Source organism: Scyliorhinus torazame, chromosome 3, assembly GCF_047496885.1.
Source record: "Scyliorhinus torazame isolate Kashiwa2021f chromosome 3, sScyTor2.1, whole genome shotgun sequence".
Lineage (NCBI taxonomy): Eukaryota > Metazoa > Chordata > Chondrichthyes > Carcharhiniformes > Scyliorhinidae > Scyliorhinus > Scyliorhinus torazame.
Genome location: NC_092709.1, coordinates 311,373,556 through 311,401,391, shown reverse-complemented (window position 1 = coordinate 311,401,391; position 27,836 = coordinate 311,373,556). Strand labels below are relative to the sequence as shown.

At 47.0% G+C, this 27,836-nt stretch overlaps 1 protein-coding gene across 2 annotated transcripts in view; it reads right to left on the bottom strand.

Annotated features, from left to right (window-relative positions):
* Positions 1 to 27,836, bottom strand: part of ctbp1 (C-terminal binding protein 1) — a 405,205-nt gene that overhangs the window by 286,940 nt on the left and 90,429 nt on the right. Inside the window, exon 1 of one of the 2 annotated variants that reach the window (XM_072497541.1) lies at positions 7,444 to 7,528. The exons of the other annotated variant lie outside the window; for it this stretch is intronic. The gene's annotated coding sequence lies outside the window, so the exon portion shown is untranslated. Of the gene's footprint in view, positions 1 to 7,443; positions 7,529 to 27,836 lie in introns of those variants that run through there. 2 annotated transcript variants of the gene reach the window in all.

Sequence of the window (27,836 nt, the reverse complement as noted above, 5' to 3'; positions counted from 1 at the left end):
AAGACCTGAAGAACAGGTCCAGGAGGCAGAATCTCAGAATTGTTGGCCTCCCTGAAGGCAGTGAGGGATCGGATGCGAGGGCCGATGTGACGGACATGTTCGAGAAGTTGATGGGGGCTGGGGTGTTCCCTCGGCCCCTGGAAGTGGACAGAGCACACAGAGCCCTCACGAGAGAGCCCAGAGCAAACGAACCGCCGAGGGCAATGGTGGTACATTTTCACCGTTTCATGGACAAGGAACACGGTTTGCGGTGGGCCAAGAAAGAACGGAGCAGCAAGTGGGAGAACTGGGAGTTGCACATTTATCAGGACCTGGGAGCGGATTTGGCCAAGAGGTGAGCTGGGTTCAATCGGGCAAAAACGACCCTCTTTAAGAAGGGGGTGAAGTTCGGGATGCTGTACCCAGCCTGCCTGTGGATCACACTTGAGCAACCGGACTACTACTTTCAAACGCCAAATGAAGTATGGACCTTTATTAAATAAAAGCTGGAGGTAATTAAAAGACACTTAAGCTTTGGAAAAGTACTGTGGCAGTGATTTGTGGTGCTGGATTGCAAAAGTTCTATGTGAAATAATGGGCTGGGTGGATGGTTAAAGGTTGATCTGCCATGCAGGGACCTTGTGAGATGGGGCGGGGGGGGGGGGGGGGGGGGCTTTGAATTTAGTTCTGCTTTTTGTGTGACTACTTTTCTAAAGTGATCGTCAAGCTGAAGAAGTTTCTTCACTTTCTTTTTTCTGTTGTTTTTCTCAATGGGGAATATGAAGCTTTTAAAATGTTTATTCATGTGGGGGGGGGGGAAGAGGAGCGAACAATAGGGAGACAGACTGCTTGGTGCCAGGGGCGGGAGCTATTGAGTCAGCATGCGTCAGCTGACTCTCGGAAGCGCAGTTGGGGGTGGACAGGTGTTCAGCCGGAGCTTGACTTGGGGGATTGCTGGAGGGGGTGCAGGTGGTACTCGTGAACATATATGCTCCAAATTGGGACAATGTGGAATTTATGAGGCGGGTTTTAGGTAAGATCCCAGACTTAAGAGTCACATAACCGGATCATGGGATGAGACTTTAACACAAGTCATTGATCCAGAATTGGATCGGTCAAAATCCAGGACAGGGAGGAGGCCGGCTGCGACAAAGGAATTGAAGGGTTTTATGGAACAGATTGGAGGAGTAGACCCATGGAGGTTTGCACGGCCGAGGACGAAGGAGTTTTCCTTTTTTTCCCACATGTCCACGAGGTGTACTCTCGCATCAACTTTTTTATTCTGAGCAGGGCGGTCTGTGGGCGGGTTAACAAGTCCATCCAGAACTACCTGGAAACAAGTGATACGGGAGGTCTCTGCAGCGACGGTCTGGGAAGCTTTGAAGGCAGTAGTCAGAGGGGAATTAATCTCGATGCGGCCCACAGAGAAAAGGTGGAATGGGCTGAGAGGGATAGATTTGTGGAGGAGATACTCCAGGTGGACAGGAGATACCCGGAGGCCCTGGAGCGGCGGAGGTTACAGGTGGAGTTTAGGCTGTTGACCACAGGGAAAGCAGTGGAACAGTTGAGGAGGGCAAAGGGGGGGGGGGATCTATGAGTACGGGGAAAAGGCAAGCAGAATGTTGGTGCACCAGCTCAGGAAAAGAGAGGCGGCTTGGGAGATAGATAAAGTAGAGTAGAGACGGTAATACTGTCCTGGACCCAGCGGGGGTGAACGAGGTGTTTTAAGGACTTTTATAGTAAATTATATGAGTCGGAACCCATGGATGGGGTGGAGGGGATGAGGCAATTTCTGGATCAGTTGAGGTTTCGGAGGGTAGAAGAGGATCTGGTGGAAGGGCTGGGAACCCCAATTGAGATTGAGGAAATAATCAAGGGGCTGGAGGGCATGCAATCGGGCAAGGCCCCGGGGCCTGACGGCTACCCGGTGGAATTCTACAAGAAGTTCTCAGAGATATTGAGCCCACTGCTGGTGAGGACATTTAACGAAGCAAGAGAGAAGAGAGTCCTCCCCCCAACAATGACGCAGGCCTCGATTTCATTGATCTTGAAGCGGGAGAAGGATCCGGAGCAATGCAGGTCATACAGGCCGATTTCTCTACTGAATGTGGATGCCAAACTGCTGGCTGAGATACTGGCCACAAAGATAGAGGACTGTGTCCCGGGGGTGATAGGGGAAGACCAGACAGGATTTGTTAAGGGCAGGCAACTCAAGGCCAATGTTCGAAGGCTTCTAAATGTCATTATGATGCCCTCAGAAGGAGAGCAGGTGGAGGTGGTGGTAGCGATGAATGCGGAGAAGGCTTTCGATCGGGTGGAGTGGAATTACCTGTGCGAGGCGCTGGGAAGGTTTGGATTTGGTGAGGGCTATATTGACTGGGTGCGGTTGCTCTATCAGGCACCAGTAGCGAGTGTGCGTACGAACTGGCTGAGGTCGGGGTATTTTAAACTACACCGAGGGACTAGGCAAGGTGCCCCCTCTCCCCGTTACTGTTTGCTCTGGCCATAGAGCCATTGGCCGTGGCATTAAGAATCTCGAGGAACTGGAAAGGGCTGGTTCGGTGGGGGGAGGAGGGTGGGTGGAACACCGGGTCTCGCTCTACGCAGATGACCTGCTCTTGTACATTCGGACCCGTTGAAGTAATGCAAACCTTGGGGGAATTTGGCAAATTTTCAGGGTATAAATTGAACATGGGGAAAAGCGAGATGTTTACGATCCAGGCAAGAGGGCAGAAGAGACTAGGAGAGCTACCGCTTAGAATGGTCGGGAAGAGCTTATGATATCTGGGAATCCAGGTGGCCCGGAAATGGGAGGTACGACACAAGTTAAACCTATCCCAGTTGGGAGAACAAATGGAAGGCGACTTGAAGAGATGGGACATGCTCCCGCTATCACTGGCAGGGAGGGTACAGACAGTGAAAATAACGGTCCTCCCCAGATTTCTGTCCGTCTTTCAGTGCCTCCCCATCTTCATCCCTAAGGCCTTTTTAAAGCGGGTGAATAAGATTATTTTGGGCTTTGTGTGGGCGAGTAAAACCCCGCGAGTGAAGAAGTGTTGCTCGAGCGCAGTCAGGGGGAGCGCTGCCGAACTTCTGCAATTACTACTGGGTGGCTAATATAGCCATGACTAGGAAGTGGGTAGTGGGGGAGGAGTCAGCATGGGAGCAGATGGAGGCGGCGTCACGTAAAGACACCAGTCTGGGAGCATTGGTAACGGCACCTCTGCCGTTCTCGCCGGCCCGATACTCCACAAGTCCAGTGGTATTGGTAGCTCTGAGCATCTGGGGGCAGTGGAGGAGATATAAGAGAGTGGAGGGAGCATCAATTTGGACCCCGATTTATTACCACAGGTTTGTACCGGGTAGGCAGGTTCCGGAGTTGGCAGAAGGCAGGAATTAGGAGGATGGGGGATCTATTTATAGATGGGAGCTTTCCCAGCTTGAAAGCTTTGGAGGATAAATTTAAATTGCTAGTCAGGAATGGTTTTAGGTATTTGCAGGTGCAAAACTTCCTGAAAAAACAGGTGCCGGTCTTTCCGCTGCTGCCGCCACGGGGGATGGAGCAATTTCCAGTACCTGGGTGGGAGAGGAGAAGGTATCGGATATTTACCAGGAGCTTTCGGAGGCGGAGGAAACTCCAGTGGAGGAGCCTAAGGGCAAGTGGGAGGACGAGCTAGGAGGAGAGATAGAGGCGGGTCTATGGGCAGATGCCCCAAGCAGGGTTAATACCTCCTCATCGTGCGCCAGGCTTAGCCTAAAACAATTTAAGGTAGTAGTCCACCGGGCACACCTGGCAGTGGCTAGGGTGAGGAAGTTTTTCGGGGTAGAGGATAGGTGTGCGCGGGAAGCCCAGCAAATCATGTCCACATGTTTTGGGCATGCCCAAAGCTTAGAGGGTTTTGGCAGGGTTTTGCTAAGGCAATATCCATGGTGCTAAAAACACGGGTGGTGCCGAGTCCGGAGGTAGCGATCTTTGTAGTATCGGAAGATCCGGGAGTTCAGGGGGGTGAAAGAGGCCGAGGTCCTGGCCTTTGCCTCCCTGGTAGCCCGGAGACGGATCTTACTAATGTGAAGGGATTCAAAGCCCCCAAGTGTGGAGACCTGGGTTAGTGACATGGCTGGGTTTCTCAGTCTCGAGAAAATAAAGTTTGCCTTAAGAGGGTCAATGTTAGGGTTCTCCCGGAGGTGGCAGCCGTTCGTCGACTTACTCGGGGGAAATTAAAAATGTCATCAGATGCAGTATTTCAAAGGAGGGGGTGGGGACTGTTGTTGTATGGTTGAGGTGTGAGAAGATTGGGCTGGGGAGGAGGGGGGGGAATGTTTATTTTACCATGTTGATGTCATTGTTTGTGTTACGGTTATAAAAATTCTCAAATACATTAATAAAATATTAATTTTTTAAAAATAAACAGGGGCATTGGTCATTACACCACATCATGCACAATGTATCATGCATGATGTGCTTAATCTATCCTGTCCCTTTAAGGATATCCTGACGTCAAGTACAGTTTCACAAGATAGCATCAGATGCGTAGCTCTTTCAATTCCAGAAAAGATCCTGAAGACCTACCATTGCAGCATTTAATGATTTCCCAGAGGTGTTTGGCCTCCACAGATCTATCTGGAAATCTATTCAATTCATTGAACCCTCTGGCTTCCAAATCTAAGATTACTTTTGGCTGGATTGAGCCGATGCCTCTTCAGCTTTCTCAGACAAACAATTCTGGGGGAAAAAAAACACTCCCGAGTTATCCTTTCCATTCCCTTAAATTGTCTATTGTGCCTCCATGATATTTACTTTTGATTCCTACTTTCTTAGCTGACGAGCTCGGTTTTCTCCCATAATTTAGATCGAAGGAAACAGGCCCGTGACTCTTCTCTACTGCACGCAGCACTTAAAAGATGCCCTTTGCGCTTTGGCGACTGACACTGGAAATGGGATTCAAGATTTCACCTGACTTAAGTGCGGTTCATTTTGATGATGGCATCAATATACTTCAGTGTTCCATTGGTTGTGTTGAGCACTAGTCTGGATTGTCAGAAAATTTTAGTCTTGTATCTATATTTTTTCTGTTTTAAAAGTCTTATCTAGCATCACCCCGAGCTATTTCTGCACCATCCAAGGAATATACACATCATGTTGGCTATTTTCCCCTGCTGACTGGGAAATTTTCAGATTAGGAGACTTCTATACATTTTTAGTTCTAGGATACATGGAATATCACTGCTGTCTTTATATGACTTAAATCAAAAATATAGCAGACAATTTGTTCCAACATCAATCCTAACTTGCTCAGTTTTTACATGATGTAAAAATAAACTAACTGACAAGGGAATAGCAGATCTTAAATCCTGTCGGTATGGTATTCAGCCATTACGCTACTCGCTAAATTGGTGTTTTTTTCTACTGAGGATGAAATACGAAATACTATTTGAAAGCATACAGAGGGAGAAAAAAAATTGTTGTTAGCACAGCAGTCTTGGCAAACTCAAAATGTTTTGGTAAACATTGGTGCCATTTTCCACAGGGAGCAAAACTACTGTTCAGTAATGTACCCTGAAAAATTGACTCTTTTTGTAGGTAAATACAGTTGGATATATCACATGCTTCTAAAATTCTGCAATCCAAACCTTCAAATGTTCATCCTTTCTGTATTTAGTGCCTTGTATACATTCCATGAGATTTTATTTCCTTAAATGTTAAGAAACCTCCTGTTATGCTGGTTTAGCACAGGGCCAAAGAGCTGGCTTTTAAAGCAGACCAAGGCAAGCCAGCAGCACGGTTCAATTCCCGTACCAGCCTCCCCAAACAGGTGCCGGAATGTGGCGACTAGAGGTTTTTCACCGTAACTTCATTTGAAGCCTACTTGTGACAATGTGATTTTCATTTAATTTCATTTTTATGCTTTTGGTAATTTACATGCATTTTGTTTGGAAACATATAGTGCTACACCCCAAACATTAATGGAAGTCTCAAACAGCAACTGGAAGGGTAGAAACATTATCTTAACAGCTGCATTTCCCTTCTGCCCAACCATCCAAATCAACACAATTTTCATAATAAATAGTAAATTAGCAGTATTAAAGCTTCCAAAAACCAGTTCCAGAAAGACGACACATATCCATTTTTCGTAGAATGGATAATCTTGATTACGTGTTTCAGAAAGGGTCAGAGGAAACTGGATACTGTGCTGAACAAGAGATTTGCAGTGCCTGAACGAAAGCACAATCAGCAAAATTAAATTTAGGCAGCAACAATGGTTTGGCAATGCAAAAAGGTCAAAGCACTCCCAACTGCTGCATAGTTTTCTTAAATACCGCACAACCAGAATAGGTTTATGATCACACAGGTCTAAATGGTAAGAGACATCAAACTAAAAATGTGAATGTTGGGACTGCATTCTGCAACCTTAATCCCTGTGGAAATGCCAAAGGCATGTTATAGTCCAAACTCAGAACTGTAAATTTCTACTTCAAAATTTATTTTAAATTCAGTATCCACACAACCAGAACAGCTTTCCAATTGTGACTCCAGAACAGTAAACATTTTTTAAACCCCTGTGGTGGTCTTTGCCTATACATGCTATGTTGGATGGATACTCATATCTAGAAACGTTCCCATTTGAGGCAGTCAGCAAGTGTGTATTAAATATATCATTCATACAAAACTACAATCATAGACCACAAAGTCATTTTTTTTTTTGGGGGGGGGGGGGGGGCACTTACAGGTTTTATTTTCTTAAATAGACCCCAATCTGCACAATTCCACAGAACATAATTCCACGCACAAATGTACTTCGACCTTGACATTTTAAGTGTAAAAACAGCCCCCAAAAAACGTCAGCCCTGCGATATTGCAGCATTAACCTGTCACTGATGGGCAACAAAAAAAAAATCTCAGTATAAACTTCTACTGAGCAGTCATGGTACTGCACCAAACTCAAGCCAAGTTAGGCACAGTAAAGTAAAAGCTTTCTGTTTGCTACAGTAGGACGAAATTTTTTTTAAAAACATCCTGATACAAGACGCAGATTAAACCGCAGGAAGGGTGAGGGTTGGGGGAGGGGGGGGGGGGGGGTTAAAAGATAAAACTGCCTCATCGCAGAATGCGGGCGAGCTTTCAACTGACAGATGCAAAAACAAGACGCCCCGTCCAAAATAAAAATGAGGAACACAAGGCCCTCCCACCCCCAGAGAGAAATAAAATATATATCCCAACCCCCCTCCTTCATCCTCTCATTTCACGCACAGCCAGGACCAAACAGAGAGCGGGGACTGGTCTGTGTGGCAACCCGCCCAATCAAAAGAATAAAATAAAAATCCACATCTTCAAATCACTGGACGACGACCACAACAACAAGGGCTTTCACCCTCTCCCCAGAAAAGAAGCTGCTTCTGCTGCTACCTTTCAGTCAGTCAGTCCCTCACACGCCCTCCCTCCCAGGTGATAAAAGCGAGACCAACCTTGCATCCCCCACCTTCCGCTTGTACCACAATTTACTTCAGCTGATCACAAAAAAATAGGCGGGGAGGAGGGAGGAGAGGGAGGAGGGGGGCGGAAAAAAGGCGGCGAAACCAATGGCCGCGGACGGTTGCCTATAACAAGCCTATCCGAAGCAGCTGTTATTGGAAACTGGCCAACCATATCATGGCTCATTACTCAGTCAGACTGTTCGCTCAGAGAGGCTGAGGGGAGGGGGGTAGGCCCCAAAAAATAAGAGGCAACACACACACACACACACAACCCCTCTCGAAGGGATGGCTGCTGGAATAAAAGGTGTATTTTTTTGTGAGGGGTGTATTATGTACAGCAGCTAAAGGGACCGTGATTAGCCAGAAACGTTAAATTTTTTTTAAAAACACACGCCTGGCTGCTGATTTTAGAAACAGACTGTTGAGCAAAAATCCCTGGAAGATGAAACTAGGTGTGTGTGTGCTGCAGTTCTCACTGTGCCAGGCATGGATAGCACACATCAAACTGCATCCAGGTACTCTTCCAGCCTCCTTTCAAAGTGGACGCAGGGCAGTTGCAGGTACTGCAGCCGCAAGCTCACCTTTTGTGTGTTTGTCAAGCTTTGGGGGGAGGAAGCAGATCTCTACACGAACAATATTTTGCCCAAATTTCAAGGCCCTTCTTGCCTATTTTACCATTCTAAATTATAACGTCGAATACACATGACCTCCATCACAAAAGTTTCACACCAACAGCCTTACTGTGTGCGTACCAGGTGCATAAAATCAAAACTTTCCAGTATTTTTTTAGCTCTTCTGATCATTACTTTAAGTGAGCAATCTGCATTTTTTAAAACTTGTTTCTATTGATGAAGAATAAAGCATCCGCGTCTTCTTTGTTTTCAAACAAAGTCATGATGTAAAGTCCTTCACCTTGTCACTTGTGCCTCACGTGACAAATGTGCAAATGCTATTCTAAATGCTGTAAAATTCTTTCTTCGCAAAATTATATATTTATTCTAAAAATGAATGTTCTTGCACACCTTCAGAAATTATTATATTCTATATGCAGAAGTAACATGACATTAAGAAAAAAATCCAGGAAATGGTCTTATTCAATTTCATTTTCCTTCTTACATTCTGAACATCGTCCTCCCATTTTCTTCACAGAAAAAAGGTGGATGCAGATGTATTGGGAGATTCAAGAGCTAAGATTGGCCAAATTGCCTTGCACATTTATAAATCCTTATGCATCTTGTTTAAAGCCATTTTCTATTCTCCCAATGCCAATCTGCATCACTTCAGCTTTGAACCAAAAAGAGAAGGAACTTGCATTGATATAACGTTTTCATCATCTCAAGGTGTCCCAAAGTGCTTTCCAGCAAATTAAGTCCTGAGTGTAGTCACTGTTGTAATGTAAGAGCCTTTTGCAAGATGGAGCGCTATACTAAGACATTTATGGCGGACATTAATTCATCCACCTGTAAACTGTCAGCTGGACTGACCAGGTCAACAGTATTGTGTCTCACAGGAGCGGCATGGTGGTGCAGTGTTTAGCACTGATGCCTCATGGCGCCGAGGACCGGGTTTGATCCCTGCCCCAGATCACTGTCTGTGTGGAGTTTGCACAGTCAGAAGTCTTACAACAATCACTAGCTTTCGGAGTGCAGCTCCTTCATTAGGTGAGTGAATAGGTAGGTTACACAAACACAGCATATAAAGACAAAGTCAATGATGCATGATGATACTTTGTATACGAGTCTGTGCAGGTAATTAAGTCTTTACAGGTCCAGACGGTGCGACTGGAGAGAGGGATAATCACAGGTTAAAGAGGTGTCCATTGTCTCAAGCCAGGACAGTTGGCAGGATTTCGCAAGCCCATGCCAGATGGTGGGGGGTTAAATGTGGTTAAATGTAGTGAGACATGAATCCAAGGTCACAGTTGAGGCCGTAGTATGGTAAATTGCCCCTTAATTTGAAAAAAAAGAATTGGGTACTCTAAATTTATTTTTTAAAAACAGTATTGTTATCTTGAGGCAAAACTGCCGTACCACCTCAGGATAATGCTGGAGTGAGTAAAAACTAACCTAGTCTTATTTGTCCACATCCAGCCACCTCCTTAGTATCTGCCTTGGCTCAGTAGCGGCACATTCGGCAATTTTTTTTTTCCCAATTAAGGGGCAATTTGACGTGGCCAATACACCTACCCTGCACATAGTTTTGGGTTGTGGGGGTGAAATCCACGTAAACACGGGGAGAATGTGCAAACTCCACACAGATAGTGACCTAGGGCCGGGAACGAACCTGGGACCTCGGCACCCTGAGACAGCCGTGCTATCCACTGCGCCACCGTGCTGCCCAACAGTTAGGAGGTTGTGGGTTCAGGTTCCACTCCAGAGGCTTGGCACGCAGTCTCGGCTGGCAGTTCTGTGGAGTATCAAGAGAGTGTGGCATTTTCAGATGTGATGCTAAATCAATGCTCCATCTGCCCTCTCAGCTGGATGTGAAAGCTCCCACCACACTATTCAAACAGCACAGAATTCTTCCAGTGTCCTGGGCAGTGTTTATTCCTCAGCCAACTTCTATATAACTGATGATCATTTATTCTGTCGCAATATTTTGGAACTCGCTATGTGTAAATTGGCTGCCATCGTTTCTTCAAAAGAACCATTAAGGATAAGTTTCAGGCTGGAATCTACTGAAAGAATAGTGTGTGAATGACACTTGCTGTTATTTTTTTTTTTAATTTAGAGTACCAATTCATTTTTTCTAATTAAAGGGCAATTTAGAGTGTTCAATCCACCTACCTTGCACATCTTTGGGTTGTGGGGGCGATACCTACGCGATACCTACGCAAACACGGGGAGAATGTGCAAACTCCCACACACAGTGACCCAGAGCCGGGATCGAACCTGGGACCTTGGCGCCGTGAGGCAGCAGGGCTAACCACTGCACCACTATGCTGCCTTCTTGCTGTTATTAATGTGAAACAGCCAACAATTAATAGCGAGGAAGAGGTGCCCCATGAATTGTGAATTACCAGCAGTCATAGCCGTGTTGTGCTGCGCCGCCCGTGTTAGCTTTACGAAAACTGCAGCATTATTTGCCCCATTAAACTCACCACAATAAGTTCAGTATAGTAGCTCTTTTAACAACGTAATAGATCATGATCCATCAATCAACCTCTGGCCCATTGACAGGACAATTAGAAATATGGAGTTTCATTTCAAATTAATGCAGGAGATTTTTTTTAAATGTCAAATTTAAAATGTTTGTATTTTTCTTACTTTCTGCCTCGCTTTTCTCTGAATCCAATTTTTTATTCTCTCTTTAATTTCTTTTTCTGCACTTGATTTGACAATGGATTCGCCCATTCAAATTTACGCTTTCATCTTCGTCCTTCTGCTGTTGACATCTCAATTTCATTAGTTGAGGAGTTCAGTAGTCAAGGAAGAGTGCACAACGGAGAGTCAAAAATGGTTTATTTTGAAAAGGGAAGTATTTACATGGAACAGTCCTAGCCGGGAGTACTCTGCAGCTCGGCTCCTATCTGGGCTGGCTTTAACAGCAGGGGAGCTCGTTCTCCACGAGGCTCACGGGGATATTAATCGGGTTGTCCCATGGGTCTCATGGGGGTTATAACATCCCTCTCCCCCGAAGGCCGTAAGTCCCTTTGAAGAAGGGAGTGCCGGAGTACATCTACTCCTCTTTGCCCGCGGCTGCACCTACTGAGTCTGTGGGGCTGGGTTGCGGGTGTGCAGCGTATCGGGAAACGTCATTTCCGCGATGACAGTCTGGGAGTACCGCCGGCGACTGATTCCTGGTAAAGTCATCGTTGGAAACCTTGGATGCCTCAGACTCCATCGCGGAGTCCGTGTCCACCACCTCTTGCATCTCGGTGTCGGGGCTCCCAGGGAACAACAACCCAGGTCCCCATGTGTCAAGGCGATGTGGCTGGAAGACGGCTCCTCTGGTGGGGCATGTTCTAACACTGGCCTCCTCCACCTGAGGCGATCAAGGTGCTTCTGCACGGTCCGTTCACTGGTTTAAATTGGTACGAGCCTGGTCCGGTCTGTTGTACCATTGTCCCTGGAATCCAACAGACACCATTCCCTGGACATACACCGCATCCCTGGTTGGAAACATTTTGTCCGCGTCCGCCTGCGTTGGCCTCGCCTCTGCTGGTCCTGACCACATTGCACTCTCCCACCAATATGTGGCAACGTGAGGTTGGCAGGCCCCAAGCACTGGCCCATTAACAGCTACATAGCTCGTGGCATTCGGTGAGGTCTGGTAACTAAACAAAAGTCATGCTAATCTCATTTCCACGGATCCCGTGGTCTGTTTCTTCAACCCTCGCATGAAGGTCTGCACCGCTCAGTCAGCCAACCTGTTCGAGGAAGGGTGATAAGGGGCCTTAAGAAGGCGAATGGAGTTTTGTCCTTCATTGCTAGAGGATGGAGTTTAAGACTAGGGAGGTTATGCTGCAACTGTATAAGGTGTTAGTGAGGCTACACCTGGAGTATTGTGTTCAGTTTTGATCTTCTTACCTGAGAAAGGACATACTGGCGCTGAAGGATATGCAGAGGAGATTCACTAGGTTAATCCCAGAGTTGAGGGGGTTGGATTACGAGGAGAGGTTGTGTAGACTGGGACTGTACTCATTGGAATTTAGAAGGATGCAGGGGGATCTTATAGAAACACATAAAATTATGAAAGAATAGATAGGATAGGTGCGGGGTGGTTGTTTCCACTGGCGGGTGAAAGCAGAACAAGGGGCATAGCCTCAAAATAAGGGCAAGTAGATTTAGGACTGAGCTTAGGAGGAAATTCTTCCCCCAAAGGGTTGTGAATCTATGGAATTCCCTGCCCAGTGAAGCAGTTGAGGCTCCTTCATTAAATGTTTTCAAGATAAAGACAGATAGTTTTTTGAAGAATAAAGGAATAAAGGGTTATGGTGTTCGGTCGGGAAAGTGAAGCTGAGTCCACAAAAGATCAGCCATGATCTCATTGAATGTTGGAGCAGGCTCGAAGGACTAGATGGCCTACTCCTGCTCCTAGTTCTTATGTTCCTATGTTCATATGTTCAACCCATTTGCCTTCACCAAGCACTCAAATTCGTCACTGGTGAAGGGGGTACCATTGTCCATGACTAGCACCTCCAGGATGCCGTGGGTGCTGAAGAAGAGCTGTGGCTTCTCTATAGTAGCCTTCAACATGGTGGAAGACATCTTATAGACTTCCAGCCACTTGGAATGGACATCACAAGTAAAAAACATGGACCCTAGAAAAGGCCTGGCAAAATCGGCGTGCACACGCACCGATGGCCAGCCTGGCCACTCCGCAGATGAAGAAGGGCGGTTGGCTAGAGCACCTTATGCACCTGGCATGCTGATCATGCCATCTAGGCCTGGCCACCACACAAAGCTTCTGGCCAGCATCTTAGTTTTAAACACCTCTGGGTGTCCATTGTGCAGGTCCTGGAATATGGCCTGTCTGCTCTGGCTTGGGTCCATGATGCGAGCCCCCCACAGGAGGATGCCATCTTCTACGCTTAGAACAAAGAACAAAGAATAATACAGCACAGGAAAAGGCTCCTGCATCTTGGCTTCAAAGGCCTACAGTTCTTCGGGCAGCTTCTCTTGCTGGCCCCCATGTAAGACAACGTGGCGTACTGATTCCTTTTGTGTCCATCGCATATATGGGGCAGTGATCGGCAAGGTGTCCATGAAGTTATTTGACTTTGTCAGCCCTTGGTGGTATCAGAGGGGTGTCGACAATTGATCCGGCTCAGAGCATCCGCATTCGCGATCTGCGTGCTTCAGCGATGCTCGAAGACATCTGGCCGACTTTACTTACCGGATCAATGCCCAGACACGTATTGATGAAATTTCTTTGCTGTGAATAGGACAGCCAAACCTTCTATTTAAATTTGGGCATTATTCTGTTCCATAGCGTATGCTATCGACCTTTCCCATCCGTCAGCCATGCAGTGGGATAACACTGCTCCGATTCCATAAAGCGCGGCATTGCACATGATCAAAGGGGGCTTGATGGGGTCATAATGGGTCAACACGCGCGACGACATTAGCCGCTTGACTCTTGCAAAGGCTTCCTCCTGAAGCACTCTCCATGCTAATTGGTGCTTTTCAGCAATGTTTGGAGAGGGGGCGAGGATGGTCGCTTGGCCAGGAATAAGTTACCCGTGATAGTTTATGAGACCTAAGAACGACTGCAATCCTGTCGTATTTTCTGGAGTGGTGGCTTGCTTTATCGCCCGCACTTTCTCCTGAACCGCGTGTAGGCCACCTTGATCAACTCAGTACACTAAGTGTGTGGCATTCTTGGCGTAGAAAATGCACTTTCCCCTCTTGAGGTGGACGCTTGTCTCGGCAAACCGGCAGAGGACTTTCTCCAGGTTGCTCAGATGATCCCTTTCTGTGTCTCCGGTGACCAGGATGTTGTCCAAATAAATCGCCACGTGCAGTATCCCGCTCAGGATATCCAGCTCCACAACGTACTGGAAAATTGCGCAAGCCGATGACACTCCAAATGGCAACCTCGTATCTTCATAGAGGCCCCTGTGGGTATTAATGGTTATGTAACATCTGGAGTCGCTGTCCAGCTTCAGCTGGAGATAGGTGTGACTCATATCAAGCTTAGAAAAAGAATCACCCTTCTCAGGGTACAAATTAAATCTAGACAAGAGTGAATGTCTTGTGGTGTCTCGGCCAGGGGTGGGGCAGGCCTGGGCGGGGGGGGGGGGCGGGGGGGGGGGGGGGCCCTGCCATTCCGTAATGCAGGGACTCACTTTAGATAACTTGGGGTGCAGGTTGCTCGAGATTTGGGGGGGGCTCTGTGGGTACAACATTTCTAGTTTGGTGGGCCCCACACCTCAGGAAGGACATACTGGCACTGGAGCGGGTCCAGCGGAGATTCACACGGATGATCCCAGGAATGGTTTGCCTAACATACGATGAATGTCTGAGGATCCTGGGATTATATTCATTGGAGTTTAGGAGGTTGAGGGGAGATCTAATAGAAACTTACAAGATAATGAATGGCAGAGGGTGGACGTAGGGAAGTTGTTTCCATTAGCAGGGGAGACTAGGACCCGGGGGCACAGCCTTAGAATAAAAGGGAGTCACTTTAGAACAGAGATGAGGAGAAATTTCTTCAGCCAGAGAGTGGTGGGTCTGTGGAATTCATTGCCACAGAGGGCGGTGGAGGTCGGGACGTTGAGTGTCTTTAAGACAGAAGTTGATAAATTTTTGATTTCTCGAGGAATTAAGTGCTATGGAGAGAGAGCGGGTAAATGGAGTTGAAATCAGCCATGATTGAATGGTGGAGTGGACTCGATGGGCCGAATGGCCTTACTTCCGCTGCTATGTCTTATGGTCTTATGGGAGGGTGAAAGCTGATCTGGCAAGGTGGGATGGTCTCCCTCTGTCACTGGTGGGTCGGGTACAGGCGGTTAAAATGAATGTTCGGCCGCGATTTCTGTTTATTTTTCAATGCCTGCCGATTTTCCTGCCAAAGGCATTTTTTAGAGAGATTAAAGGGATGAATACTTCATTCATGTGGAGAGGGAAGGTGGCCAGAATTAAAAAGGTGCTACTACAGAGAGGAAGGCAGGCAGGGGGCTTGGGTCTTCCAAACCTGATGTATTATTACTGGGAGGCGAATGTGGAGAAGGTACGGAGCTGGGTCAGAGGGGTTGACTCCCAATGGGTCAGAATGGAGGAGAGTTTGGGTAGGGGGTCGGGATTGAAGGCGCTAGCGACAGCGTCGCTCCCGCCGGCCCCGGGGAAATACTCAGGGAGTCCGGTAGTAATAGCTTTGTTGACAATTTGGAGGCAACTTCGGGTTGGGGGCAGGGTCAAGGGAAATGCTGATTCGGGGAAACCATAGATTTGAGCCAGGGAAGTGGGATAGAAGTTTTCGGAGATGGGAGGAGACGGGAATTAGGACACGAAAATATATATTTTTGGGCGGTCGTTTTGCAGGATTGAAGGAGCTGGGAGCGAAGTATGGGCTGGAGCAGGGAGAAATATTTAGATACATGCAGGTTTGAGACTTTGCCAGAAAGGAGATACAGAACTTTCCGGTGGAGCCGGCATCCACATTGCTGGAGGAGCTGTGATGACAGGGGGACTGGAGAAGGGGGTAGTATCGGCGGTTTACGGGGTTATTTTGGAGGATGAGAAGGCACCGCTAGAAGGATCAAGGAAAAGTGGGAGGAAGAATTGGGAGAGGGTATGGAGGAGGGGTTCTGGTATGAGGTGCTCTGGCGGGTGAACGCCTCCACCTCGGGTGCGAGGTTGGGGCTGATACAGCTGAAGGTGGTGTATAGAGCAAACAATACAAGGGCGAGGGTGAGTCGGCTCTTTGAGGGGGTAGAAGATGTGTGTGAACGTTGCGGGGAGGGCCCGCAAACCATGTTCATATGTTTTGGTCCTGTCCAAAGCTGGAGGATTACTGGAAGGAGGTGTTTAGGGTAATCTCTAAAGTGGTGCACGTGAAACTGGACCCGGGCTGTCAGGAGGCCATATTCGGGGTGTCGGACCAGCCTGGGTTGGAAACGGGCGCGGAGGCAGATGTTGTAGCCTTCGCCTCATTGATGGCCCAAAGGCGGATCCTGTTAGGTTGGAGATCAACCTCTCCACCATGTGCCCTGACATTGTGGGGGGGGGACGTGCTGGAATTATTGACGCTTGAAAAGGTCAAATTTGAACTGAGGAGAAGGATGGAGGGGTTCTACAATTCATGAGCGTTATTCATTATGCATTTTCGAGAATTGGATTTTTGTGAGGGCCACGAAGAATCCAGCACGAGTTGAAGGACAGAAAGAAATAACATTTATTTACAATAACATATATATACACAACAGCAGCAGCAACTCCTTGCTGCTCACTCTCCTCTAGCCAGTTCCAAACTGGCCAGCTTTATTTATGCAGGGAATCTGCGAATGATTTCTCTGCCCCCTCATTGGGGAAGTTCATACTCCCAAAGGATTGTGGGATTGCCACTAGTCCCCAGCCAGTGGTAAGCAGGCAGGTTATAACATCCCTCCCCCCCCCCCCCCCCCCCCAAGGTCAAAGGAATCCACCGAAGACCCTGGCGAAGGAGGGCGTCGGACTCGTTTAGCCGCAGGCCGGACACCATTTGCACGAGGCGCTGGATCGGGCGGTGTGTAACGAGACGGTGATCGTCGCTTCCTTGATGAACGGTGTAACGGTTGTACATCCACGGCCCGTGGGCCCAAGTATTCCCCCTCTGAGGCTTCCTGTGTCTCCATCTCGGAGTCGGAGTCCGCTGCCTCCGTCATCTCGAGATTGGTTCAGCTAACAACTTTCTCTGAGTGGCCCCATTGTTAATACCGCAAACCAAATGGTCGCGTAACATTTCTGACAAGGTCTCACCAGAGTCACTGTACTCCGCAATCCTGCGTAGCCTGGATAGAAACTCTGCAAGGGATTCTCCTGGGGTCCTCTCAGCGGTATTAAACCCGGTAACGCTGGACTATCGTGGACGGGGTTGGGTTAAAATGTTGCCCCACTAAGTTCACAAATTCATCAAACGTTTTGGTGTCCGGCGCAGCTGGGTACGTAAGGCTCCTAATCACCCCAAACGTATGTGGGCCGCAGGCGGTGAGCAATATGACCACCTGGCGTTCGTTTTCGGTGATATTGTTTGCTCGGATATAGTAACACATCCATTGTGCGTACTGGTTCCAGCTTTCCAGCGTAGCATGAAAAACATCCAAACATCCGTACAGAGGCATGGTGTAATAGAAAACAACTTCCAACCTGTATCCAACAAAAATCTAGGGAGGTGGCTTCAGCAGTGTAGACAGCTATTCACTTTAACCCTCATCACCCGTTTTGTGAGGGCCACGAAGAATGCAGCACGAGTTGAAGGATAGAAAGAAATAACATTTATTTACAATAACATATATATACTGTGGTGAATGTATTGCTGTAACAATTCACCATGTGCATATCTGTATTACGCTGTTGCCCATGTCCTTGCTGCTCACTCTCCTCTAGCCGGTTCCAAACTGGCCAGCTTTATTTATGCAGGGAATCTGCTAATGATTTCTCCGCACCCCCCCCCCCCCCCCCCCATCATTGGGGAAGTTCATACTCCCAAAGGATTGTGGGATTGCCATTAGTCCCCAGCCAGTGGTAAGCAGGCAGGTTATAACATGGATCACATCGAACATTAGAGGGGTTGGGGGGTTGGGGGGAGAGGGACTGTATGTGTTAATGGTGACTATGGGTGATTCCCAGTTCCTTTTTGTCATTTGTTTATGTTTACATGCGGGCTAATGTCTGGGGTTTGGTGGGAGGATGGGATCGTTGTTATTGATTTGGGGGATTGACATTACGTTTGTTACTGACTATTGTTTATTGTTGGGTGTAAATTTGGGAGAAAATGTGAAAAAGGAGAATAAAAACTATTTTTTTTAAAAAGGAAAAGAATCACCCCCAGCTAACTTCGTGTCTCGCATTGGTAGCCTGTCTAGACAGGGGGTCTTGTTTACTGTCAACTTATAACCTCCACAAAGCCATACGGTTTTGTCAGGTTTTAGTACCGGGACAACCGCTGCTGCCCAGTCAGCAGATTATACTGGCTGGATGTTACCAAAACCTTCCAGTCAGTTGAACTTGTCCTCGACTTTTTCCAGATACTCATAGGGGAGAGGGCGGGCCCCGAAATATTTTGGTTTGGCCTCAGGGTCTACGTATATCTTGGTCATGGCCCATTTAATTTTGCTCAGGCCCTCCTGGTCGACATCTAGATACTTCCCAAGACTTTGAAAAGTCCTCCAGTGCCCATCTGGACGATCTGTTGCCAGTGCAGCCGGAGACTTTGTAGGCAATCACAGCGCAGCAGGCTCGGCCAGAGCACTGCACTATTATTAACGGCCGCCTAATGGACTGCTATCCATAAGTAACTGGGGTCATCATTGTGCCTGCTATGGCTAGGGGTTTCATAGAATTTAGAATTTACAGTGCATTCCCCCTCATAGGTTGACAGCCTTACCTCGGTGTCCTGCAAACCCAGCTGTTGAACTCCAGTCCTGATGTTCTCGAAGGGCTGCCTCCCGATTACCAAAATTTAGTCCCTCGTGTCCAACTCCACCTCTAACGGGTGACCGTTCACCTGGACAGTAATCCTGATGGGGCAAACTCTTGGCGCGGCAATGCAATGCCATTGTATACTCTGATTGTCATCAGGTTGCTCTAAGTGGAGGGTTCTGGCTCTGGGCTGGCCTCTTCCTCAGGTGGTTCTCCAAGGGTCCAGCTACCCTGTTGCACCCTTTGAGGTTACAAACCCAGCAGTTTACAGGGGAAAATGAAATGAGCTGGAGGGTGCATGAAAAATGTAGAAACCTGCGCAGGCCATGAGATAGCTTAATCCAGCAAACTCCAGTCTACTGGTTTTATAAATAACAACTGCAGAAATGTGAGCGGAGAGCCAAAGCCATGGTAGGTGGGAATTTCACAGTGACACAAGATTAAGTTTTCTACTCCATATTAGAATGTGATTTGGTATGTTCCCAATTTCCCCAGATCTGACTATGTTATCACTCCTCAACTGGTCAGACATTTTACATTTATCGGGGCAACCTCTTATATGTCTACTCAATGTAAATGCAACTACATAAACAAGGATAATTTATTTCTGCACCCCACTAATAGTAGCATTTAACAATATAGAGCTGATGTAAATAGAAAACTTCTGGGAAGCACGGTGGTGCAGTGGTTAGCACTGTTGCCTCACAACGCTGAGGACCCGGGTTTGGTCACCCCCGGGTCACTCTCCGTGTGGGGTTTGCACGTTCTCCCCGTGTCTACGTGGGTCTCACCCCCACAACCGATAGCTGTGCAAGGTTGATGGATTGGCCATGCTAAATTGCCCCGAAAATTGGGGAAAAAACATGAAATCGGTACTTGGGACTACGATGTGGTGGCCATCACGGAAACTTGGATAGAAGAGGGGCAGAAATGGTTGTTGGAGGTCCCTGGTTATAGATGTTTCAATAAGATTAGGGAGGGTGGTAAAAGAGGTGGGGGAGTGGCATTGTTTATTAGAGATAGTATAACAGCTGCAGAAAGGCAGTTCGAGGAGTATCACCCTAATGAGGTAGTATGGGTTGAAGTCAGAAATAGAAAGGAGCAGTCACCTTGTTAGGAGTTTTCTATAGGCCCCCCAATAGTAGCAGAGATGTGGAGGAACAGATTGGGAAACAGATTTTGGATAGGTGCAGAAGTCACAGGGTAGTAGTCATGGGTGACTTTAACTTCCCAAATATTGAGTGGAAACTCTTTAGATCAAATAGTTTGGATGGGGTGGTGTTTGTGCAGTGTGTCCAGGAAGCTTTTCTAACACAGTACGTAGATTGTCCGACCAGAGGAGGGGCAATATTGGATTTAGTACTTCGTAATGAACCAGGGCAAGTGATAGATTTGTTAGTGGGGGAGCATTTTGGAGATAGTGACCACAATTCTGTGACTTTCACTTTAGTAATGGAGAGGGATAGGTGCGTGCAACAGGGCAAGGTTTACAATTGGGGGAAGGGTAAATACAATGTTGTCAGACAAGAATTGAAGTGCATAAGTTGGGAACATAGGCTGTCAGGGAAGGACACAAGTGAAATGTGGAACTTGTTCAAGGAACAGGTACTACGTGTCCTTGATATGTATGTCCCTGTCAGGCAGGGAAGAGATGGTCGAGTGAGGGAACCATGGTTGACAAGAGAGGTTGAATGTCTTGTTAAGAGGAAAAAGGAGACTTATGTAAGGCTGAGGAAACAAGGATCAGACAGGGCATTGGAGGGATACAAGATAGCCAGGAGGGAACTGAAGAAAGGGATTAGGAGAGCTAAGAGAGGGCATGAACAATCTTTGGCGGGTAGGATCAAGGAAAACCCCAAGGCCTTTTACACATATGTGAGAAATATGAGAATGACTAGAGCGAGGGTAGGTCCGATCAAGGACAGTAGCGGGAGATTGTGTATTGAGTCTGAAGAGAGAGGAGAGGTCTTGAACGAATACTTTTCTTCTGTATTTACAAATGAGAGGGGCCATATTGTTGGAGAGGACAGTGTGAAACAGACTGGTAAGCTCGAGGAAATACTTGTTAGGAAGGAAGATGTGTTGGGCATGTTGAAAAACTTGAGGATAGACAAGTCCCCCGGGCCTGACGGGATATATCCAAGGATTCTATGGGAAGCAAGAAATGAAATTGCAGAGCCGTTGGCAATGATCTTTTCGTCCTCACTGTCAACAGGGGTGGTACCAGGGGATTGGAGAGTGGCAAATGTCATGCCCGTTCAAAAAAGGGACTAGGGATAACCCTGGGAATTACAGGCCAGTTAGTCTTACTTCGGTGGTAGGCAATGTCATGGAAAGGGCACTGAAGGATAGGATTTCTGAGCATCTGGAAAGACACTGCTTGATTAGGGATAGTCAGCACGGATTTGTGAGGGGTAGGTCTTGCCTTACAAATCTTATTGAATTCTTTGAGGAGGTGACCAAGCATGTGGATGAAGGTAAAGCAGTGCATGTAGTGTACATGGATTTTAGTAAGGCATTTTATAAGGTTCCCCATGGTAGGCTTCTACAGAAAGTAAGGAGGCATGGGATAGTGGGAAATTTGGCCAGTTGGATAACGAACTGGCTAACCGATAGAAGTCAGAGAGTGGTGGTGGATGGCAAATATTCAGCCTGGATCCCAGTTACCAGTGGCGTACTGCAGGGATCAGTTCTGGGTCCTCTGCTGTTTGTGATTTTCATTAATGACTTGGATGAGGGAGTTGAAGGGTGGGTCAGTAAATTTGCAGACGATACGAAGATTGGTGGAGTTGTGGATAGTTAGGAGGGCTGTTGTCGGCTGCAAAGAGACATAGATAGGATGCAGAGCTGGGCTGAGAAGTGGCAGATGGAGTTTAACCCTGAAAAGTCTGAGGTTGTCCATTTTGGAAGGACAAATATGAATGCGGAATACAGGGTTAACGGTAGAGTTCTTGGCAATGTGGAGGAGCAGAGAGATCTTGGGGTTTATGTTCATACATCTTTGAAAGTTGCCACTCAAGTGGATAGAGCTGTGAAGAAGGCCTATGGTGTGCTCGCGTTCATTAACAGTGGGATTGAATTTAAGAGCCGTGAGGTGATGATGCAGCTGTACAAAACTTTGGTAAGGCCACATTTGGAGTACTGTGTACAGTTCTGGTCACCTCGTTTTAGGAAGGATGTGGAAGCTTTGGAAAAGGTGCAAAGAAGATTTACCAGGATGTTACCTGGAATGGAGAGTAGGTCTTACGAGGAAAGGTTGAGGGTGCTAGGCCTTTTCTCATTAGAACGGAGAAGGATGAGGGGCGACTTGATAGAGGTTTATAAGATGATCAGGGGAATAGATAGAGTAGACAGTCAGAGACTTTTTCCCCGGGTGGAACAAACCATTACAAGGGGACATAAATTTAAGGTGAAAGGTGGAAGATATAGGAGGGATATCAGAGGTAGGTTCTTTACCCAGAGAGTAGTGGGGGCATGGAATGCACTGCCTGTGGAAATAGTTGAGTTGGAAACATTAGGGACCTTCAAGCAGCTATTGGATAGGTACATGGATTACGGTAAAATGTTATAGTGTAGATTTATTTGTTCTTAAGGGCAGCACGGTAGCATTGTGGATAGCACAATTGCTTCACAGCTCCAGGGTCCCAGGTTCGATTCCGACTTGGGTCACTGTCTGTGCGGAGTCTGCACGTCCTCCCCGTGTCTGCGTGGGTTTCCTCCGGGTGCTCCGGTTTCCTCCCACAGTCCAAAGATGTGCAGGGTAGGTGGATTGGCCATGATAAATTGCCCTTAGTGTCCAAAATTGCCCTTGGTGTTGGGTGGAGGTGTTGAGTTTGGGTAGGGTGCTCTTTCCAAGAGCCGGTGCAGACTCAGGGGGCCGAATGGCCTCCTTCTGCACTGTAAATTCAATGATAATCTATGATTAATCTAGGACAACGGTTCGGCACAACATCGTGGGCCGAAGGGCCTGTTCTGTGCTGTATTTTCTATGTTCTATGAATTGAGTCCTTTAAATAAAAAAAAAACAGACTTCTTCACTGGATAATCAGTTTAGAAATGATATCAAATAAAGCACCTTGACATGGTGCACGTCTTTATTGTTCCAGCTACTAAAGATGATGGACACATAAAATTTCAAAATGGGGTGTCTGCATATGGTGCACATTTGCTGATGGCTGGACAGACCAATCCTTGAAACCGATTCACCCACAAATGCAGCACATGGAGCCACCCTGTTGTGTTCACTGGTGACGCTTGTTGCCAAACCACTGTAGCTGTTGGTTATCAGGGTGGTCCTGCACGCAAACCCACAGGAGGTGTCGCCATTTTCCTCTGTCATCAGCCAACGACTGCCAGGTGCAAAAATGATGTTTCGGACCTTCTTGTCATGCTTGTGTTACCATCCCAGCTGACATTATGAATGGACAAATCAAATCCCAGAGTGAAAGCTGGCTTGATAGGTCCTGGGCAGGATTCTCCATCCCTCCGCACCCATTTTCTGGTGCAATGCGCCCTGCCGGCAGTGGGATTCTCCGTCCCGGCAGCTGGCCAATGGGGTTCCCTCTGGTGGGCACCCCCAAGCTGTTGAGAAATTGAGGGCCTGAGTGCTCTGCCAACGAAATGGAAGATCCCGCCGCCGGAGAATCCAGCCCCCTAACATTTTCTTTTTAAACTACGGAGGCAAGTGACTGAACAAATTCACAGGAGTCCACTTCCCATCCTCCGAGATACCAGCACTGGTGCTTCCTGATAAACCTTTGGTGAGTAGCAATTGTTCAAGAGCTAGTGTTGTGAAGTGTAGCTATTGGGCATCATTACATGTGCAAAAGATGTTGATGCTTGATGGGCCATCTAATAATACCAATCTTTATTATTGTCACAAGTAGGCTTACATTAACACTGCATTGAAGTTACCGTGAAACGCCCCTAGTCGCCACACTCCGGCGCCTGTTCGGGTACACAGAGGGAGAATTCAGAATGTCCAATTCACCTAACAAGCACATCTTTCGGGATTTGGGGGAAGAAACCGGAGCACCCGGAGGAAACCCACGCAGGCACGGGGAGAATATGCAGACTCCGCCCAGACAGTCTGGGTCTCTGGCGCTATGAAGCAACAGTGCTAACCATTGTGCTTCCGTGCCGCCCTTGTCTGGAACTGTAAACTTTCAGGGGTACGCCTTCACTCTGCAGCTGACAAGCAAGTGATCGGTCTCGCAATCTGCTCTGTGGTAGGTGCGGGTCAAGACCTCAATGATAACGTAGTGAATCAATGCACTTTGCAACCCTTTGAGGTTAATAAGCATTGTGCAGTCCGGCACGTTCATACAGACACTAAGAAAATCCGAGGTCTGTTCCCTACCCATGCTGATCTCAGCCAAGCACTAGTAATGAAGTTGCTACAGTCATCCTTAGCCAAGAGTAAACGTCATTTACTTGCCTCAGTGCAAGTGATCTGTGCCTCACCATAAATTCGGACATGACACAAATGTCAAAGAAACATGATGAACATTTTTTTTTATAAAGCACGTTCACCAACGGCAATCAAGTCATTAAAAACTTATGAGAATGCAAAATGCAACTATTTATGATGTCACTGAGGCACAGACACGTGTGCTGCTGCTGCTGCTTTGAGAATTGAGTGCAGGGAGTGACAGACTTGTGTGACTAAATTTATCCTGGATCACCCAGTTCCACAGAAAGCATAAACACTGCCACTAAATCAATGTGTCAGGGAATCTGCTACACTTTACAGTCCAAGGATTTTATAATGTCATTTTCAAACTGACATCATCAAAAGTGGGAGAACTTTGATCTACAAATGACAGCATTGACAATATTATTTATCGATGTGTATTAAACAATTTTGAGTGTCACATTTCGGTTGTCGCACTTCAGACATCACTGAAGTGTCAAAAGTGTCAGAAAAAGAGGAAGACAATCATTTCACGTTGCTTTCACCTGACCAAGAGTCAGAAATTTAAAAAGAAATTACTCATCTTCCTTCAGCAAAGGCAATTAACCTCTAATAGTGCGAACATTATGTTATTTACAACAGTTAGTCTTAGTAGCCTTAAATAGACAGCTCTGATTAAATATTGCTGCACTTTAGCTGCAGAATACATTTCTGTGTTGTACAACGTAATGTATCGGCTGATATAGAAGCAGCAAAGCCAGAACAGCTCTCAATGGAGTATTGCGTTCACATCTGGGCACTGCTCCTCAGGAAGGACCTATTGGCTTTGAAATAGGTGTGGATGTTGGCAGTGGATTGCATGGGGGCAACACAAATTCAGCCCCCAAAATGTTGTTGCGGCTAGGTCAATTGAAATTTGAGATTAATAATTTTATAGGCAACGGTCTCAAGATAGATAGATGAAGTTGAGGTACAGACAAATCATGGCCTAACTGAATGGCGGAACAGGCTCAAGTGACCAACTCCTGTTCCTAACCCATCCTGGGGATTATGACGACACGTCTAATACGCCTGAGTCTAGCGGCACGGTAGCACAGTGGTTAGCACTGTTGCTTCACAGCTCCAGGGTCCCTGGTTCAATTCCAGCGTCGGGTGACTGTCTGTGTGGAGTTTGCACTTTCTCCATGGGTTTCCTCCCGGTGCTCCGTTTTCTCCCACAGTCCAAAGACGTGCAGGTTAGGTGGATTCGACATTCTAAATTGCCCTTCGTGTCCAAAAAGGTTAGGTGGGGTTACTGGGTTACGGGGATAGGGCGTGTTGGCTTGAGTAGGGTGCTCTTTCCAAGGGCCAGTGCAAACTCGATGGGCCGAATGGCCTCCTTCTGCACTGTAAATTCTATGATTCTATGATTGATTCTAGTGTTTCAACTCTTGTTTCAAAGTTGTCTAATTTTCTTAACAATAGATTCATTAATTGGAACTTCTGGCAGTGTAAAGCCACACTTTGAGCTCCTCACAAATATCAATTTCACCTCGAAAGAATTGCAGATGGTCATTTCCAAAAACTGTAAAAGTTCTTGAAAGCATAACAAGAACATCAATAAAAACATATGGGGGTTAAGTGACCATGAACTTAAGGCTTGGAGTTCCAGCAAACATTTTCTGAATCCAAATGTGCATTGCAAAATGTCTTGTCAACTTTCACAGATGAGATTAAAAGAAAGAATGAATATATCATGAACATGATGTCCACAAGGAAACATCCTGGGGGCTAACTTTCTGTGAATGTTAAGGGCAGCACGGTAGCATTGTGGATAGCACAATTGCTTCACAGCTCCAGGGTCCCAGGTTCGATTCCCGGCTTGGGTCACTGTCTGTGCGGAGTCTGCACATCCTCCCCGTGTGTGCGTGGGTTTCCTCTGGGTGCTCCCGTTTCCTCCCACAGTCCAAAGATGTGCGGGTTAGGTGCATTGGCCATGCTAAATTGCCCTTAGTGTCCAAAATTGCCCTTAGTGGGGTTACGGGGATAGGGTGGAGGTGTGGTCCTTGGGTAGGGTGCTCTTTCCAAGAGCCGGTGCAAACTCAATGGGCTGAATGGCCTCCTTATGCACTGTAAAAAAATAATTCTATAATTCTGACATCTGCTACACAGAACCATAGAATCCCTACAGTGTAGAAGGAGGCCATTCAGCCCATCCTTGCTGCACTGACCCTCTGAAAGAGCACCCTCCCTAGCCTAACCCCATCTAACCTGCACATCTCTGGACAGTAAGGGACAATTTATCATGGCCAATCCACCTAACCTGCACATCTTTGGACTGTGGGAGGAAACAGGTGAACCCGGAGGGAAAACATACACACACAGGAAGAACGTGCAAACTCCACACAGTCACCCAAGGCCGGAATTGAACCCTGGTCCCTGAAGCAGTGCTAACCATTGTACCAACAGAAGATCTTTTAGAAACAGCCTATATATCAACAATTGGAGAGCCATTGGCAATGATCTTTTCGTCCTCACTGTCAACAGGGGTGGTACCAGGGGATTGGAGAGTGGCGAATGTCGTGCCCCTGTTCAAAAAAGGGACTAGGGATAACCCTGGGAATTACAGGCCAGTTCGTCTTCCTTCGGTGGTAGGCAAAGTCATGGAAAGGGTACTGAAGGATAGGATTTCTGAGCATCTGGAAAGACACTGCTTGATTAGGGATAGTCAGCACGGATTTGTGAGCGGTAGGTCTTGCCTTACATGTCTTATTGAATTATTTGAGGAGGTGACCAAGCATGTGGATGAAGGTAAAGCAGTGAATGTAGTGTACATGGATTTTAGTAAGGCATTTTATAAGGTTCCCCATGGTAGGCTTCTACAGAAAGTAAGGAGGCATGGGATAGTGGGAAATTTGGCCAGTTGGATAACGAACTGGCTAACCGATAGAAGTCAGAGAGTGGTGGTGGATGGCAAATATTCAGCCTGGATCCCAGTTACCAGTGATGTACCGCAGGGATCAGTTCTGGGTCCTCTGCTGTTTGTGATTTTCATTAATGACTTGGATGAGGGAGTTGAAGGGTGGGTCAGTAAATTTGCAGACGACACGAAGATTGGTGGAGTTGTGGATAGTGAGAAGGGCTGTTGTCGGCTGCAAAGAGACATAGATAGGATGCAGAGCTGGGCTGAGAGGTGGCAGATGGAGTTTAACCCTGAAAAGTGTGAGGTTGTCCATTTTGGAAGGACAAATATGAATGCGGAATATAGGGTTAACGGTAGAGTTCTTGGCAATGTGGAGGAGCAGAGAGATCTTGGGGTCTATGTTCATACATCTTTGAAAGTTGCCACTCAAGTGGATAGAGCTGTGAAGAAGGCCTATGGTGTGCTAGCGTTCATTAACAGAGGAATTGAATTTAGGAGCCATGAGGTGATGATGCAGCTGTACAAAACTTTGGTAAGGCCACATTTGGAGTACTGTGTACAGTTCTGGTCACCTCATTTTAGGAAGGATGTGGAAGCTTTGGAAAAGGTGCAAAGGAGATTTACCAGGGTGTTGCCTGGAATGGAGAGTAGGTCTTACGAGGAAAGGTTGAGGGTGCTAGGCCTTTTCTCATTAGAACGGAGAAGAATGAGGGGCGACTTGATCAGGGGAATAGATAGAGTAGACAATCAGAGACTTTTTCCCCGGGTGGAACAAACCATTACAAGGGGACACAAATTTAAGGTGAATGGTGGAAGATATAGGGGGGATGTCAGAGGTAGGTTCTTTACCCAGAGAGTAGTGGGGGCATGGAATGCACTGCCTGTGGAAGTAGTTGAGTCAGAAACATTAGGGACCTTCAAGCAGCTATTGGATAGGCACATGAATTACAGTAAAATGATATAGTGTAGATTTATTTGTTCTTAAGGGCAGCACGGTAGCATTGTA